We start from the raw sequence: 5,961 nt of genomic DNA on the forward strand, positions 1-5,961 counted from the left end.
AAACGTTTTATTTTAATAAAGAGTATTAATAATATTAACTCATAAAGAAATTATAGTTGACAATTAATTTGTATATTCGTATTATACCAACTATAAGCAGTATTATTGTATCATTATATTAATGATTATCGGATTGATCAAACTAACTAAAAGAGGTGTTATCGAGATCGAGATGAAATTTATTATAAGCTTATTTATCTTTGTAATACTAAAACTTTTTTTAAGTAGTAGGGAAAGCAGACTGCATGTACCTAGAGGACATAATCTAATTAGAAAAATTTTTTTAATAGAGGAGTGATCTGTACATTTCAAAAACATCATGCTTATACGAGTTATACGTGCTATAGCCTATAATTACATGCCCAGGAAAATAATTTGAATCTAATATATTTATAAAAATAATTGTGAGTGAGGGTAAACATATGTGTATAGCTCCCACTAGAGGAACCAATGTCTTTTGAAGCACTTTTGCATAATTACTTTTAAAGCTTTAACACCTAGCCACAAGTACAAATAAAAAAATTCTACCAACTACTTACTTACCTATGCCCTATGGCATTTATCTCAAGCAAAATAATCAACTTCGGCAATAATTTTAGTTACCTTTATTTCATTTTTGGTTTCACATTTATACCAAAATCATGCATATATATGGTGTACATATTCATACTGCCTATATAAATAATTTGTCTATAGTGAAAATAAACAAAATAAAATATTTTTATAATATGAGTATTTATATATAAATGTTATATAACTTCAATAAATTTCTATAATAATTCATGATAATATATTGTTTATTCTAAAATAAATTTTAATACCTTTATTACCTATATATACTATAAACAGTTAACTAATTAATATTAGTTATTCTGACTATCGATTTTAGTGATTTTTAGCAACGATTCTTTAAATATTTAAGCAATGCTGCCATTACCTTAAATCTTAATGAATATTAGACTATGTCAATATAATGGCCAGTCATTACTGAATATAACTGATTGTTGACATTGACGATAATATTTATTATATACGGTGAAGGGAATAAAAAAATATCTAAATTTATGTTTTGGACTGCAGGTCACTGGTTATTATACATGTATGGTTCAATGATTGTGTACATAGTATGCGTATGGTATCTGCAATCCACCATAATTGTATATAGGTTATAATATATCTACCACGAATTGAGATATTATTCTATTTATTATTTAGTATATTATTTATTTATAATTTAAATAACTAAAATAGTATATTTTGTTTAGTATTATTATTTTAATTTTTAATTTTTCATATCTATATTAAGCACTATTGTTTTTACATATGTTATATTATAAGGGTAGGTATATTACACAGATTATAGGTTATAGGTAAATATTACATTTATTATACCGATATACCTAATCTGGACGTAACAAGTAACAACGTATATAGAAGCTGCAAACTATATGATATATTTACTAAGTATAATTTTATGGTTTTATGTAACGTGTCAATCTATTCTCCCTCTATATTGTTCGACTGTGAAATCGTACAAAATTGGTAAACGTTTTTTATTTTTTTTATTATTATATATTGTATAAATATAAACTTATTCCTATTAACACACACACTGACTGTAGGTAGTACTATAGTGTCTCCTACTTTATTTTGTCCAATTCTTTTCGCTGATTCTACACACTGCACTAGAGGTTCCCAAACTATGATACGCGTTCTTACACCGGTAAAAACACAAGAAAATTACAAATATGTTGGTAAAGGAAGTAAATTAAAAAAATATATTTATAAATAATATGCTGGCACCAGGTGGTTGTTTTATAGCCAAACAATATGGAACAATGAATATAATTTTTTTTATAAATAAGTAATAACGACAAGTAAAATACAAATTATAGTAGTACCTATTATTTTACTGATTTATCATTTTGCATAGTTTTGTTGATATTCATTAATAATATTCCGAACGTAATTGATTCAGTGATATGTAAATACCTACGTAATACTCATATGGATATATTGCATAGTACGTGATAAAAAAAGTTTGAGAACCTCTGCATTACATATATAAACATAATAGTTTTCGCACCTCAGGCCAAATTTAGTTTAACCACGGTGGCGTCATAAATCATTATTATAATATTATTAACAGGCCGTTAACATTTCGCTATTCTAACACACACGAATTCTAACTAGCATGGCAATGGCACATATTTCGATTTTCAACCTACCTACCGACAGATACAGACACTGTTAGACACTAGTGTTTAGTTTTTAGGTACTTATGCTTAGTATACTGCAGTTATTATAGTCTTTTAATATTATGTAGACGTTATTAGAGTATAAATACTATTATATTTGGAAATTTGATTCTTGGATTATGTAATGTTCCGCGGTTTTAGCATTATATACGCGGCTATAGCACGGCAGTTGGATTATAGCTGACCTAAAAAACTAAAAAACATGCGTTGGCGTTGTTGTGGACAAATAATAATAATAATACTGTTGACTGCCGATTGTTGGTAGCTCGTGAGTGACGAGTCACGATAATGTGGTCAAACCCGAAATCGTAATAGACATTATACAAGTACAAAATGTAGTTGTTTTACGATAACTATGGTAAAACGAAACAAAATACCTTAAATATTATATATGTTTTCAATTAAAACTAGTTACACGAATATTTAATTAAAATATATAAGTAGGTACTACATTGAACGTTTGTTTTGAAATCAAAAAAATCCTCCTGCATTCAACAAATAAGACGTAGAACTGCTTATTATATTAAAATATCGATAAAAATATAATATAGATAGTCAATACTATTATACGTCTACATGCATTTATGTAATGAGATACTTGACTGATTATTATAATAAACGACTATACATTATTAATAATATTAATTATACTCTGATTGTTAATGATTCTTAAACTGACATTGTCATTTATTATTAATTAGGTATTATGTATATGTATATTGACATATTGTATATAATATATATTATATACTTCTTCGTTATTTCAGTTAATATCCATTTTCTTCCAATCAATAATTATGTTTGCAACTTGAAAATCACTTATATTTTATGATTTGTATAAATAACATCTAGTCACTTTTCATAATAACATATTATAATTTAAAAAGGTAACGAGAAGAACTGAGTATTTTGACGTTCCAACTTCTACATACGATATTACTAATCTTAATATGCATTAGCATTTCACATTTGACAATAATCTTATTAATATTATCTTCAATAACAAAATAATATACAATATGAAATATATATATTCTTGGCAGAAATATAGAAACAATATGGTTAGAATTTAAAATAATATAAATAGGTAATAAGTAATAACTAATTAATTAAAAATAAAAAGCTTTTTATTATCATTATTTTTATTTTTTTATTTTATGTTATGAATACATGTATCTATAGATAAATATAAATATATAGATTCTACGAGATTCTTGTAAATTCTTCTTATAAATATATATATGAATGCACGTTTATATAGGGTATATAATATGCTAGAAGATTACTCTACAAATTTTAATGAAAGTTTCAGAGATTGTTCCTCAGAGAAATCAAAAAAGTTTAAAGAGTATAGTTTGAACCACGTTATAAAAAATATACCAAGTTCTATAGGTATTCAATCCGCTATGGGCGAATTGCCCAACTCTTAGTCAAATCAGTTCACAAAGCGAGGTATACCTAGACCGATGTCAATTTTCCCGTGAACCAAAGTGTACTAAGATCAAGATATACAACGATTGGCAGTAGCCCATAAGCGAAAAATGTGACCCAAACGCAACCAAAAGCGTAAAAATAAATATTCCATAAACGCAATAAAATATATACCTTTTTAACAAACCATAAGCACAAATACATTTTATAAAAATAAAGTGTATTTAATTAGTTAGATATAAGTTTATACTGTATAATGTAAATATTGTATAGTTATCTTAAATGATTATCAACTTTCATTGTGTAATTCGTTACGATAAAATATTATACAATAATAATAAACTTCAACGTCTTAAACTAAATTCGATTACTGTTGATGTATTTTTGAATTATAAAAATACTATATATTTAATTAAAATGAATAATTTAATTTAATAATTAATAGTTTTAAAATAAAACTCATACTGTTACGGGGACAATATTTATTTTTACGCTTTTATCCCACTACTAAAGTACAAAAGCACAAAATTAATTTGCGCTTTTGGATTTTACCGCAACAATTTAACTTTTTTTATATTTGTTTATTTTTTCCCTAGTGAAGTCCGATTATATAGCTAGTCAATTATACAATGATTATTGTAATAAATTGCCATAAACATTTTTATAGTTTTTTTAGCTTTTTGTAAATACAAAAGCAATAATTGATTATAATATTGTATTTTATTATAGGTACACTATACAATATAGGACAATAGAATTGTAATTACCTGCAAGTTGGTAGGTATATTGCCAATTTTACATTTTGTTTCAAACTTATTAGCACATGATAATCGGTGACTTCTTTAAAAATTTCGGAAAAAATCAATTACTGCTTTAATTTTTATAATTGATAAATGATAACTTGCCAAGTTATTACAATTATATGTTGATCAAATAAATACATCAAGTACCTATCTATATTATATGGCTATAATGCTATATATTTCGTGATTGTGTTTCATAGTGATATACGAATCTAAAAAAATTATCTTGTTAAATATACATTTATTTTTATCTACTATACTATTCAATAAATACCCAATATAATAAGCTAAAAGACTTTAAAAATATTATTTTTGCTATCCGGTGAACTAAACATGATAACATTTTGGATTTATGAATCGTCGGCGGGTGGTTGCTCTATGTGTATACCTATTGTAATAATATTGTATTGGACATTGCAACGAAATTCTCGCGAAACGAAGTCTTCAAAACTACCACCCACCTGACAAAAAACGTGTAATCCGTTTTCCTGACACAATGTGCGCGGCCAACTGTCAAAAGCGTGTCAAGATATTGTGACGTCATAACGTTAAGGTATAAGTCGTAAGACGCACGCCAATTATCTATACGTTTGGTTATATGAATCGGTGTAAATTATGTCCCATATTTAATTTTTGTATTAATTGGGGCCTAAATATTTTTTATTCTTACTTATATTATTACGTCCACAGATATTTTTTCCTTTCCTTCCCATTTTTTGGACTTAGGACTAGAAGTGTAATTACTCAATATTGGTACGGTTAAAAATATTGGTTTTGCTGTTTGATAATTAATTATTATTAATTATATATATTAGTTATTAAAAATTAGTCATTAAGTAACTGATAAAAATATATGAGATAATTACCGAACGAAGTACAAATAAGTTTGAAATATTTTATTTTGCATTGTGAATTGTGATTTAGGTAGCCACTAGCCAGGTAGGTATATATTATTTTTCTTGCATTTGTTTCTTTTTCCAACATAGCTTATTATTTATCTTCATATTGTTTTGTCCTGGTGATTTACATATGGAATGTGTGGATAATTTCTTTATAAGACAAACAATTTTATCCGAGGAGATATGTTTACTGAGAACTAAGAAGAGACATTGAAATATAAATTATAATTGAGAACTACAAAAATAATGTTTTGTACTCGTATCCATATCAATAAGCACGTCTAGTTTTGAATGTTTAATTCATTTATGTAATTGTCAACTTAAACAAATAGTAAAAACCAAAAATGATCATAAAAATGTCTCATATTTTAGAATAAGTAATTATTTTAGTATGATAAGAATATAATATACAATCATATTATAATTATTATTAGGTATGAATGTGAAGTGTGTACCTACAACAATTATGGAGTTGAATAACACATTTGGCGACACTGAAAATGCAGCTGTGAACGACCCGTTATGTTTTTGTTTCTCATTCTTTTTTTTATCATTTGCAGTCGGGCCGTG

The sequence above is a fragment of the Melanaphis sacchari genome, unplaced genomic scaffold (assembly GCF_002803265.2).
Source record: "Melanaphis sacchari strain LSU unplaced genomic scaffold, SCAv2.0 Contig45_pilon_pilon, whole genome shotgun sequence".
Classification (NCBI taxonomy): Eukaryota; Metazoa; Arthropoda; class Insecta; order Hemiptera; family Aphididae; genus Melanaphis; species Melanaphis sacchari.